Source organism: Rhineura floridana, chromosome 10 (genome assembly GCF_030035675.1).
Source record: "Rhineura floridana isolate rRhiFlo1 chromosome 10, rRhiFlo1.hap2, whole genome shotgun sequence".
NCBI classification, from domain to species: Eukaryota; Metazoa; Chordata; class Lepidosauria; order Squamata; family Rhineuridae; genus Rhineura; species Rhineura floridana.
In genome coordinates, this window is record NC_084489.1 from 52,264,070 (window position 1) to 52,276,468 (window position 12,399).

A 12,399-nucleotide genomic window follows, 5' to 3' on the forward strand; every position below is an offset into this window, starting at 1 on the left:
GATAATTGTCAATGGGGATTTAACGGACTCATGTGAAATACAAAAGGGTACAAGACAGGGATGTCCATTGTCCCCCCTTCTATTTATTCTGGTTTTAGAAGTGCTGCTTAGAGACATAAGGCAAGACAAAAGGATTTCGGGAATAAAGATAAAAAAAGAGGAATATAAATTGAGAGCATTTGCTGATAACTTGATAATTGTATTAGAAAATCCCTTGGAAGGAATCAAAGTATTGATGGATAAATTAGAAGAATTTGGACCATTAGCAGGATTTAAGATCAATAATCAAAAAACGAAGATGCTGGTGAAAAATTTATCTTTAAGAGATCAAAAAGAGTTAATGGAGAAGATAGATTTTAAAATAGAAGAAAAGGTGAAATATTTAGGTATCATTATGACAAATAAAAATTCAAAGTTGTTTCATAATAATTATGAAAAACTATGGACAGAGATTAAGAAAGATTTGTTAAAATGGGATAAATTACAGTTGTCATTAATGGGTAGAATATCTGTAATAAAAATGAATGTATTGCCGAGAATGATGTTTCTATTTCAAACAATACCTGTCATATCCTCTGATCTACCTTTCAAACAATGGCAAAAAGATATTTCTAAATTTGTTTGGCAGGGGAAAAAACCAAGAGTTAAATTTAAATTATTACAAGACGCCAAAGAAAGAGGAGGGCTGGGATTATCAAATTTGAGACTTTATTTTGCTGCTTGTTGCTTAGTCTGGATAAAGGAATGGATTCTATTGAGGAATAAAAGATTATTGGATTTGGAGGGTCACAACCTGAAGTGGGGATGGCATGGATATCTATGGTATGATAAAGTAAAAGTTAATGTGGATTTTAATAATCATTTTATAAGACATCCTTTGTTGAATATATGGAATAAATACAAAACAAGGTTTTTTTCAAAAATACCACTATGTGTTTCAAGTCAAGAAGCATTTTATAGAAGAGAAATGGCTGGAAAAGAGAAATGGTTAACTTACCAAGAACTATTAGAAAATGTGCATGGTGAATATATAACGAAAGAGAGAGAACAACTAATAAAGGAAGGATATAGTTCACAATGGTTTGCCTATTTACAATTGTTAGAAAGATTTAAAATGGACAAAAAATTTTTACTGGACTTTTGAAGAGGACAGTTTGTCTTATTCAGAACTGTTTTGAAAACCTTCCCAACATGAAGCTTCTCTGGGAATAAAGCTGCAATGCTAATTCCACATACCTGGGAGTTAACCCCGTTGAATTCAGTAGGGCTTACTTTTGAGTAGATATGGTTAGGATTGTGCTGATAATTAATGGGACTTTTGAGTGAACATAGAAAAAGATTATGTTGTAAATCTTTCTCTCCCCCTCCAACCCTTTTTTTTAAAGCAGTTAGGCAGGGCTTACTTAGATGTCACTGCTTTTATTTAGCAGGAAACTAATAAATTTTAAAAAATGTTCTGCAATGGCCACTGGTTTAGACAATAAACTATTATTATATGGGGTGTATGTATTTCTACATCTCCAGTATGCTTGCATATGGAATATTTCCAACAAACCTGTGAGATAGGGTTGGAAACCAAGGCAGCTCACAACAAGAAATAAAGCCATTTAAAACCCAACAACCATTTTAAAAAGTATAAAACAGTTGAAAATAGCTTAAAGTGGCATAATTCTGAATTTTGGATTGGGTGAGTGAAGTTTCTTATCACTGAATTGAAGTCCTGTGCATGCTTCCCTGTCTGAGTAAGCCCCATTGAATACATTGGGACTTGCTTCTGAGTAAACATGCATAGGATTGCAATATAAATATCTTCACAGGTTGTGAAAATTATAAACATCTTTGACATTCATGCTTATATAAATATTTCTTCTTACTATGTCTTGATATGTATCTGATTTCACACTATGGTATTTACAAATTATTATTTCCTCTACATTTTAAGGGTGCCCATATTCCTTGGGGTGGTCATGGTCCCCCTCTGTTGTTTTCACCCTGAGGGTCAGAATAAGCTTAAAGATGGTGTGCAGCCCATGGTCATCTAGGAAACTTTGTAGCTTATTTCCATTTTAAAATTTAATTAAAATTATTTATATGCAGGCAACGTTTATAAAGTAATGCAGATCCACACAATACATTTAAAGCACATCCAACTCGCATTTAAACTGCATGATTTCCCCCAAAGAATCTTGGGAAGTGTGGTTTCCTCCTCACAGTTATAGTTTCCACCACCCTTAACAAACTGCAGTTCCCATGATTCTGTGGTGGGATACATGTGCTTCAATTGTATGTTGAATGTGCTTTAAATCCATGGTGTGGATCTGCCCTAGTATGCTGTGCATTCATTAATGAATTGAAAATAACAATTTTAAAAGATATTTTTAAAAACAGGGCTGTAGTTCAGCGGTAGGGTACATGTTTTGCATGCAAAGGTTCAAAATTCAATCTCTGGAATAGACTATTGCCTGGAATCCTGGAGAGCCAATGCTAGTCCATGTCACCAGTACTGAGTAGATGGTATCAAATGGCCTGACTCCTTTGTGCCTAAAAGAGGAAAGATACCCAAGGGCCACAATGATTCCGGAATTTATTTATATATTTTATTTACAACATGTATATATTGCTTTATTGTAAAAAAAAAAAACACCCTCAAAATGGTTTATAGAAGAAATTAAAACAGGTAAAGACAGATATTTAAAAACATTCAAAATAATAAAGCCAACAATGAGTTAAAAACAGATTAAAAACATAATAGCTTCTACATGCCTGGGTAGGCTTTCCTGAAAAAAAATGTTTTTAGCAAGTGCCAAAATGAGTACAATGAAGCACCTGCCTAATGTCACTAGGCAGGGAGTTCCACAGCGTAGGTACTGCCACACTAAATAATCAATTTCTTACAAGAGCAGTACTATGTGGAACCCGTAATATGGAAAGCACACCTTGAACTTGGCTTGGTAGCAAATTGGCAACCAGAGCAGATTTCAGAGCAGAGATATTTTGTGCTGATAAGGTCTCACTCATGTCAGCAATTGTGCTACAGCATTCTGCACTAACTGCAGCCCCCGGGTCACATTGTGCTGCATGGGGATTTCTGTGACCTTGGCTAACTGGCTGCCAGGATTTTTTTAGTTTGGGTTAGGAACCCTGACTGGTTGTGGGATGCTGAGTTTTCTAGGAATACAGGCATACCCCGCTTAAAGTAGCTTCACTTAAAGTAGCCTCGCTATAAAGTACATGCTCCATACTCCACCATACCCCTCTTAAAGTACGTGCACTTCGCAATAACAGACACTTTATTGGCATGACGCTGCTGCCATCTAGTGGTGATTGCGTGCAGTACAAGTGAAGATATTTGCTTCACTTTAAGTACATTTTCACTTAAAGTACACTCTCTGGTCCCATTGCGTACGTTAAAGCAGGGTATGCCTGTATTGTTGTGGTTGGTATGGTATTGCATTTAGGAAATCATCACTGTCTTTTCCTTTTCTTTTTGCATTTCATTTACCTCTGACCTTACTCCCTTACTCCCTTACATCCATAGAAGCAACAACAGTGGTTCCATGTGATCAGCTCAATCCCCTTAAACCCACTGATGATGCACCTTGTTATTTGAATGATGGTTTGTTTCTTGCCCAATTGTGGTAAAAGAGAATTCACATACTGGGAAGTGTGGCTTCAATTGCTGTTGTTCCCAAGCTGCTGCATGTGAAGGTAGGCCAAATCATGTGTGTTTTCTCTGTGTCAATTATTACTCACTGGAATTGGGTTTGCTGTCAAATTGAGTTTATAGCAGCCCACAGAGTAGGCAGGAAAGAGTAGAAAATCTTCTTAACTCTTACTCATTTCTCAAACCTCTCTCTGCAGTGAAGGATCAAGTCTGTAAAGAAGTTTGGAGCAGCAACATTAAAAGGCAGGCAGGGCATTCCAGGCAGGGGATGGCACCCTACTTTGATATGGCTATTGTTGCAGACAATCCCTAGTCAAGCTTTACCAACAGCACAATCATAATAATATCTACTCAGAAGTAAGTCTTGTTGAGTTCTATGGGGCTTAGTCCCTTAGTAAGTGTGTTTAGAATTGCAGCCTTCAGGGGCATCCATCTTTACTTCTGAGTGCTCCCATCTAACATCTCCATAACACTAGGCTTTCTTTCTACAATGGCCTTCTGGTAACTGGACTGGACTGAGGGCACTTAAACCCTTCTTGCCAGAGGCAAGCAGGCTAGATTAAATGTTCCTTACCAAGGCTCTCTAAGCAAGTGTGAAGGAATGATCCCATCACTTCCACTGGACCTGGAAACGCCCTAATTTAGCTAAGATTTCCATTTTAATTTCCAATCAGAGATATTTTTTGGATTGGTATGCTCCAAGCAACTGTGGTTGATACTTAATGTATCATGCTTCATGACATCACTACAGCCTACCCCATGACATCACTGCCTACCCCTGAAATCTCAGGGTTTGGGATGCTTCTGTCCTGGCAACCCTATACCTAAGAAATCTCAGTATTTGGAACACATTAGGGAGATCAGGGAGCAGGTATTTTGGTTGAGGGTACATGGGTTCCAATGAGACTTCACTCCTTGAACCTGTCTTTTTATACTATAAACATTGGTTGTGTACAGCTATACTGGGGAGAGCACAATATCTATCCTCATTTTTTAGGTTTGCATCAGCAGGGGCAGTCTAGTGATCCTTGTTGAGAGACTCACACTCGCAGTCATTTTAATAGGGCTTCTATAGGACTCCCATATAGCCAGACCCATCCAAATAAAAATATTGCCAGACATCCCCATATTGGTAGCCATAGCCCTAAATATTTCTGCAAAGCAGCCTTAATGAGGAAGTTTTATTTAAAAACAGTGAGCCATAAGGGATGTACAAAAACAGGGATGACGCATGTCTGGATAAGGGCAAGAGTCATGTTTCCCTGTTGGGAAAAGTGCTTACCTTTTAAGACACTGTATATAAATAACAATCTTGAGAAGTTCTAATACATAAGGATGCCTTTGTTTGGCAACCCAAACTTTTTATTTGACATAGTCACTTTTTTTTTATTAGATTCAATAATAAAACACCATTAAACTGTAGAGGAAAAGGGTGATATAAATTATCTACCTTGACTGCTTTAGAATAAAAGCAAGCAAGCAAAGGTCAGATGCAGTAAGCTTTGATAATCACATTCTTCTTGGGTTTCTTGAAAGTTCGTTATTTAACATACCACTTCACAGGTAACTAAACCAAAATGGATTTTTACTCAGCAAGAGTGAATTGGTGCTTTTCCTATGTGATTTTGTTGGGTTCCCTATGATTCTCCTCTGCTTTAAGGTCTTTAGGTGTCTGGTACATTATTTGAAATTGCAAAGGACTGACATAGTTTGATTACTTCAATTTTGTTGGCATATTATATTTATTTAAGTAATGTCAAACATGCTGGAGTTCTCTGATAGCTAACGCTTTTTTAAATAAAATATGACAGTGGCAGAGCTTGGAAGATTACTTTAAAAATAAATAAATTACAGTTACAATTACATGGCCCAAAAAAGTAGTAATTACCATTACGATGACAATTGCTCTGAAAGTAACTGATTACTTTTTCTCAAAAGTAATCACTACAGTTACATTTTTGTTACTTTTTAAAAAAAACGCCTACAAGGTGCTGGCCTTGGCTGCTGCACATCTAAGTAGCCTAAAACAACATTAAAAAAAAACACATACAGAGGTAGTAGGATAATTATTTTTATCCAGAAGATAGCAATGGTGGTCTCTCCGCTGGTAAGGGTGGTGGGGAGGGAGGCTGAGGCCACTACTCAGATCTTTGCATGTCAAACCAAGTGCAACCCCCCCCTCAGCCGGCAAAAATAATCTCTCTCACTTAGCCACTTCCCAGACCCTGCCCTGCCACCAACTAAGGGACACTCACCCAAGCAAACATTTTCCCAAGATGCAAAAAAGTTAAAATAATGCAAATGCAGCACAATAGCTAGAGAGGGTGGTGGAGGCCAGTTTGGGTGCCAAGTGCAAACACAGTATTCTCTCTCTCTCTCTCTCTCTCTCTCTCTCTCACACACACACACACACACACACACTCACTCTCACTCTCACTCTCACTCTCTCTCACACACACACACACACGCAATATTGTCATCTTTCACCTTCACAGTTCTTTGTCTCCATTCTGCTGCTGCTGCCTCCTTCTCCTTTATCCATGTTCTTGCCCTCCGGCTCCTTTTTCCCACCACTCCATTCTTCACCACCACCATCCATTTTCTTAAACAATTGTTTTCTCCACTCCACTCTACCCCGTCTCACTCTCCACCTCCTCCCTCGTTGCCTCCTATCCACCCACAAAGCATGAGGGAAGAGCGATGCTGCACAGAAGCCCAATTTGAGGCACCTGATTTTCATCCACAAATCAGAAAAGCAGAAGACTTTCCCTGCTCCCCCCCCCAAAGTAATGCCCAAAAAGTAATGCTGGAAACATTATAATTATTCCACAAACATAATAAAATTACTTCTAGTTCTATTATAATTAAAATGTAAATGAATTACTCATTCATTCCTCAAAAAAGTAATGAATTACAAGTAATTTGTTACTTGTAACGAATTATTTCTAAGCTCTGGATAGAGGGAGAGAATATTCTGCATTGCATATTGCATCAAAACACTTTGTTAGCGTTTTGCTTTCAGAAGCGGCCGGTGAGAGAATATATATACAAAAGAACTACATTTTCCCAGTCTGGCAAATTGCAGTAGTTCATCCATAGCCTGAAGGAGGCTTGAGAATTTAGCCAGAGCTTAACCATTAAATTAAGTACACCATAAAGCAGGACTACAATGAAGCTGGAGCTACTTCCATACAATGATAATTTAAGGATGCTCTATATGGAGAGAGGGCCTCTCCTGCTTTCAATGATGGGGTCCTCTTCAAATTCCCAGCTACTCAAACTATGATAGCTCTTAATTACTTCATAATATTGGAACAGGAGCCATTTTCTCCATTGTGGGATTTTTTAAAATGTTAAATCATGCACAGAATAATAAAACATATTCCTCCTCCATCCCTAATGGAGCATCACCACTGCTTCTCTGTGCTTGTATACTTACAGGGAGGGTTAGTGAATTACCATGAATTATACAGCCACAGAAGTGGCTGTATACTATAGTCAGCATGGATTTTTTGCATTCCGCAATGCGAATTGAAAATACCCCCATGCCATTCTAGTTCTTTCCATAAGCTCATTTCAAAACGAAATGTTATAAAACTTATAGTCCTGAACTCAGAAACACTTGCTTAACAACCCTCTCAATTTTCATGGTGATACACAAAACAGTCAGAGAGAATCAAGACTAGTAAAAAGAGGGAGAAAACAGACCACTTTTGGACTTTTTATTGTCAGAGTTCTCATAATTTGTTGAAATTCATTAAAAATCAGCCATGTTCACAGAGTACCTGTAATCCTATTACTGACCTTGCCCCAAACTCTGATCTTCATCATCTGCAATTTAAAAGTTTTAAAAATGCCTGTCTGATTTTAATTAATTTAAGAAATTTAGCATTGAACTCAAAGATAAGGTCAGGCATGCTCAGTAAGAACCAACTGTCAGTATTCTAAAAGCCAGACTCACAGCTGCTTTGCTTGCCTAATCAGGGGGCCTCACCCACACCAGACCTTTATTTCACTTTAGACAGTCATGGCTTCCCTCCAAAAAAAACCTGGGAAGTGTAGTTTGTGAAAGATGCTGAGAGGAGACTCCAGTGGCCAGATTGGTTTAACAGTCAGCCACTCTGACTGAATCTCTGTGAGGGGAACAGGACATCTCCTAGCAACTCTCAACACCCTTCACTAACCTCACTTCCCAGGATTCTTTGGGAGAAGCCGTGACTATCTAAAGTGAAATAAAGATCTTGTGCGGATGTGTCCAGTGACAGCTTTGGTTTAAATTTGGATGGGAGACTATATGTGCCTGCTGTAGAATAAAAAAGTGGAGAAATGCTGAATAAGAATGATACTGTTCACAATGTTTTCCCTTTGGAAAGGAAAGGGGCTTCCCCTCCGCCTGGTGCCCACCCATCCAATCTCTTCCCCTCCTCCTCCAATTCTTGCCCTCCTCCTCTCCTCCCTGCCCTTCCCCCAGGTCAGTTTCACCTATCCTAAGCATGATTGCACAGGAGTAAATCCCATTGAACGCAAAAAGCATGCCAATGGTCAAACCGGCCCTCCCCCCTCCTCTCCCCTCCCCTTGCCCCTTCTCTTCTCCTTCCTTCACCCCTCCCTTCCCCATCACTTTTCAATCCCCTCCTCTCCACCCTCCACCCTCCACCTTCCCCATGGTCAGTTTTACCTATTCTAAGCATGATTACACAGGAGTAAATCCCATTGAACTCAATAAGCATGCAAATGATCAAACCTGCCCTCTCCTCCTCCTCTCTTCCACCACCTCCCTTTTGCCCCTTCCCTCCCCCTTCCTTACCTCTCCCCTTCTACTCCCCTCCTTTCCCCACTCCCTTCTTCTGCTCCCCTTTCTCCTCCTTCCCTCTTCTCCCAGGTATTTTAGCATGTGTTTTTAAATTGCTTTTTTTATATGTGTTTTTAAATTTGTATATTTTTTAATGTTTTCATTTTTGTAAACCAGCCAGAGAGCTTTGGTTATGGGGTGGTATACAAATGCAATAAATAAATAAATAAATACTCTCCCCTCCCCTATGGTCAGTTTTTCCTATCCTAGCCATGATTGCACAGGAGTAAATCCCACTGAACTCAATAAGCGTGCAAATGATTAGACCTGCCTTTCCCTTCCCCTCTCCTCTCCCTTCCTCCCCCCTTCTTCCTCCCCTCCCCTCTTCTTTTTTCCTCCTCGCCTCACTCCAGGCCTCCCTCCCCATGGTTAGTTTTACTTAACCTGAGCATGATTGCATGGGAGTAAATCCCACTGAACTCAATAAACATGCAAATGATCAAACCTGCCCTCCTCCGCCCCCTTCTGCCTGCTCCCATCCCCCTCCTCTCCTCCCAATCCCCTGGGGTCAGTTTCACCTATCCTAAGCATGATTGCAGGGGAGTAAATCCCACTGAACTCAATAAACACGCAAATGATCAATCAATTCTCAGCAAACTTGCACAGGATCCTATTTCTTACATCCCAGATTAAAAAGCATAGAAATTCACTAATAGGCAAAAAACCTTGTAGTTTAAGAACATTTCTATCAAACTTTAAAAAGAAGGGAAATTGGGCAGCTGTAGTGAATGCACCAGAGGAGCAGAAGATCTGACCTCCTCCTTGAGATATTGTACTGCCTTACATTCACTCTAGCTGCCCAATCTCCCTGCTTTTTAAAGTTTGATAGAAATATCTGTTGGCTATAGCTACTTTCTTAAACCGCAAAGTTTTTTCCCTATTAGTGAATATTATTAATATGCATCAAAGAAAAGCGAGTGATAGTGGGACAAGTTTGTTTCCACCACTGTCTCTGTGTATTTGTGTAATACGGGCAAGGGAGATTGGTGAGGAGTGTGGCATTTGATTATACAGTTGTTTGAGGCTTTGATTAGCCCCTGTGCCCTTTCATCCAATGCTGGAATACAACTGTATTTTGTCATTGATGTCCTGATTTGCTGTTTACACCAACAACAAACAACAGTGTTGCACATACCACAAGTTATGTTCTTCAAGCAATCTTCAGTGCAGTGCCATCCATGAGAACTGTGCATGCACAGTTCTTATCCATCTACATTTCCCATTAGGGATGGAGGAATATGTATTTATATATGGAGTTATACATGGATTTATACACAGAAGTTGGTGGTACCGACCCAATCAAGCTTTGCCTGCATGAGACCACCTCTTGCATTGACTACCCTCTTATATCCAAGCCCCTTGTAAATTGTTATGTTTTTCAAAAGCCCAACTAATAATATGCAAAAAGGTATATTATATGTCTAATACATATGAAAGAGTCCAGCCTCATGTGGAACTATATTTCTGCAGCATAATGTTATAAGTATTATTTGTATACAGCATGCATTGTTTTATGTATCTGTTTATTTGCATTTTTAGCAGAACGTGCGGGGGGAACTCACTTCTCACTGAGTTCAAAGAGCAAGACAGGATTTTGAAAAAATTGGTGGAGATAAACTCAGAATTGACATTTTCTGAAAATTTCATCCCTAGAGTTTCTGTATGTAAAGCTGAACAGAGACTTTGAAGAAGGGCCTGCCACCTTTAATCCTCACAAAGCGCATACCCCTTTAACTTCTTAATGACAGGGAGAAATTTCACAATTGCAAGTTTTTAAATTACCTGATCACCATGCCTGAAAGTGAATAATCATGCTGAATGTTTGCTTGTTTTGCAACAATAAAGGACACATGCCTTCAGAGATTAAAAGGTGACAGCCCTAGTGACTATCTAGCAAATTAGCAATTGCTCTGTTTTTCATCTAACATGTTGATCTTGAGGGAAACAGCTGATGTATATATTATTTCTTGCTGCTGAGATGATAGATAGATGTCCTTGTATGCAAAGGGAGGTCACTATTTAAACTGCTTAAAATGTGCAAACTTATTAAACAGTCCTGTATATTTAATATGAGCTGTAGACACACTGCACTTTGAAGTGCATTCACTGCATTTCCTGATGGGAAGGACAGTATATGTTGCTTGTTAATATGTTTTTTAAAATAATTTTTAACCCTTTCTTAAAGATGTTTTTAAAGCTTTTTTAAAAACAAAATTTTGTTTTGTTTTAATGTATTTTAAGGTCTGTTTTTATGATGTTCTAAAGTGTTTTTAGCACTTCTGTTTGCTGCCCTGGGCTGCTGGGAGGAAGGGCAGGTTATAAATAAAATAATAAATAAATAAACAAAATGTTGCAACAAAATGTTGCAGTGTGGAGTACTCTTGCTACTTAGCGTTCCAGCCAATCAGCCACACCCTTTTTCAGGATATTCCATTCTAGCCCCTCATCGCCAGGTAGTCATTATTCCATGACAACTGGGCATTCTCATTGGGGTGTTTTTCTGGTCCTCCTTAGAGCTTTGTCTTTAAAAAATACTAACTTTTTTATTTTCAAATTTGACAAAAAAGGAAAAGAATAAAATAAAATCATTATTATTAATAATATAAAGAAAAAGAAATAACACATGAATAATAATACCATCAGTTCCCTTGAATATAACAACCATCAGTATGACCATCTTAAGTTAAACAAGAAAATTAATATAAGCCCTCCCAACGTCAAAATAGGTATCCACACAAAATTGTTGTTTATAAGAAATATATTCAAATGTAGCCAGGGCAGTGAGGTCCTCAGACCATTGCATGATAGAAGATGGGTATTTATCCTTCCAGGCTCAAAGTATAAGTCTCAAAGTAACCATAAGGGCTTGCAAAGTTCACTTTTGTTGTCCTGCCATTAATCCCCATACTACAGGAATATAATTTAAAAGTACATGAACATCTGCAACTATCAAGGATTTCACTAATACAAAATTGATACAGACAACAACTTCAGACCAAAAAGAATGTGTTACTGAACAAGCCCGCATAACATACCTCAGCAAGGCATTTTCAGCATTTCATGTCCAACATCTATCTGTATGGGACAGTGCCTTCCTAGTATATTGTGGAGTCCCATATACTCAAAATATTATTTTTTGCTGGATCAATCTCAATTTCACATCTAAGGAAACATTCTGTATAGAATCTAAAGCAATTTCCCATTGTTTAGGCTGGATAATACATTCTGATTCCCTATCCCATGCCTAACTTCCTGTACATCTGCATTAAGCATTTATAAACAACAGTTATGCGTTTAGCTTTCTGTAAGGATCCAATATTTTTCTCCAACAATTTAGGAGATACTGAAATTCTCCAGAAATAGACATCAACAAATGTAATTGAAGATATTGCCATTCAGCACTGGCCGGTAATTGATATTTAAACTGTAAAATAGAAAATGACAAAAATTCTGCATCTGAGCCTATCTATCTGATCGAATGTGTCTATCCCACATTTAACCTATTTCCTTCACACAAAAGGCTATAGGAGGCTGGGCCCATAACCTATAAGAGGCTGGGCCCAAATGTCCTGTAGGACCCTGCAGAGTTGTGTAGCGGAATGGAGAGTTTTGAGTGAGCTTATGTGTGTGTGTTTGAATCTTTGTTAAGATTCTACCTTCCCTGCAAATTAGTCAGACAGAGGCTTTAAGCTTTAAAATAAGAAATAACTACTTTATTCTGGAAGTACTTGTTTGATAGGAAAGAGTCCTATACCTAGCTAACTAGCTAAGTTGGAGCAACGAGCACTACGCCCAGTACTTGCCCTCATTCTGGATGAGAGGGAGAGACAAAGGAAAGATGTCTGCTCCCCTCTCAAGAAAGAAGAAAACTGGAAGAAGGGAA

At 38.6% G+C, this 12,399-nt stretch overlaps 1 protein-coding gene across 1 annotated transcript in view; it reads right to left on the minus strand.

Moving 5' to 3' along the window:
- Window positions 1-12,399, minus strand: part of DYNC1I1 (dynein cytoplasmic 1 intermediate chain 1) — a 366,417-nt gene that overhangs the window by 345,645 nt on the left and 8,373 nt on the right. The window lies entirely within an intron of this gene.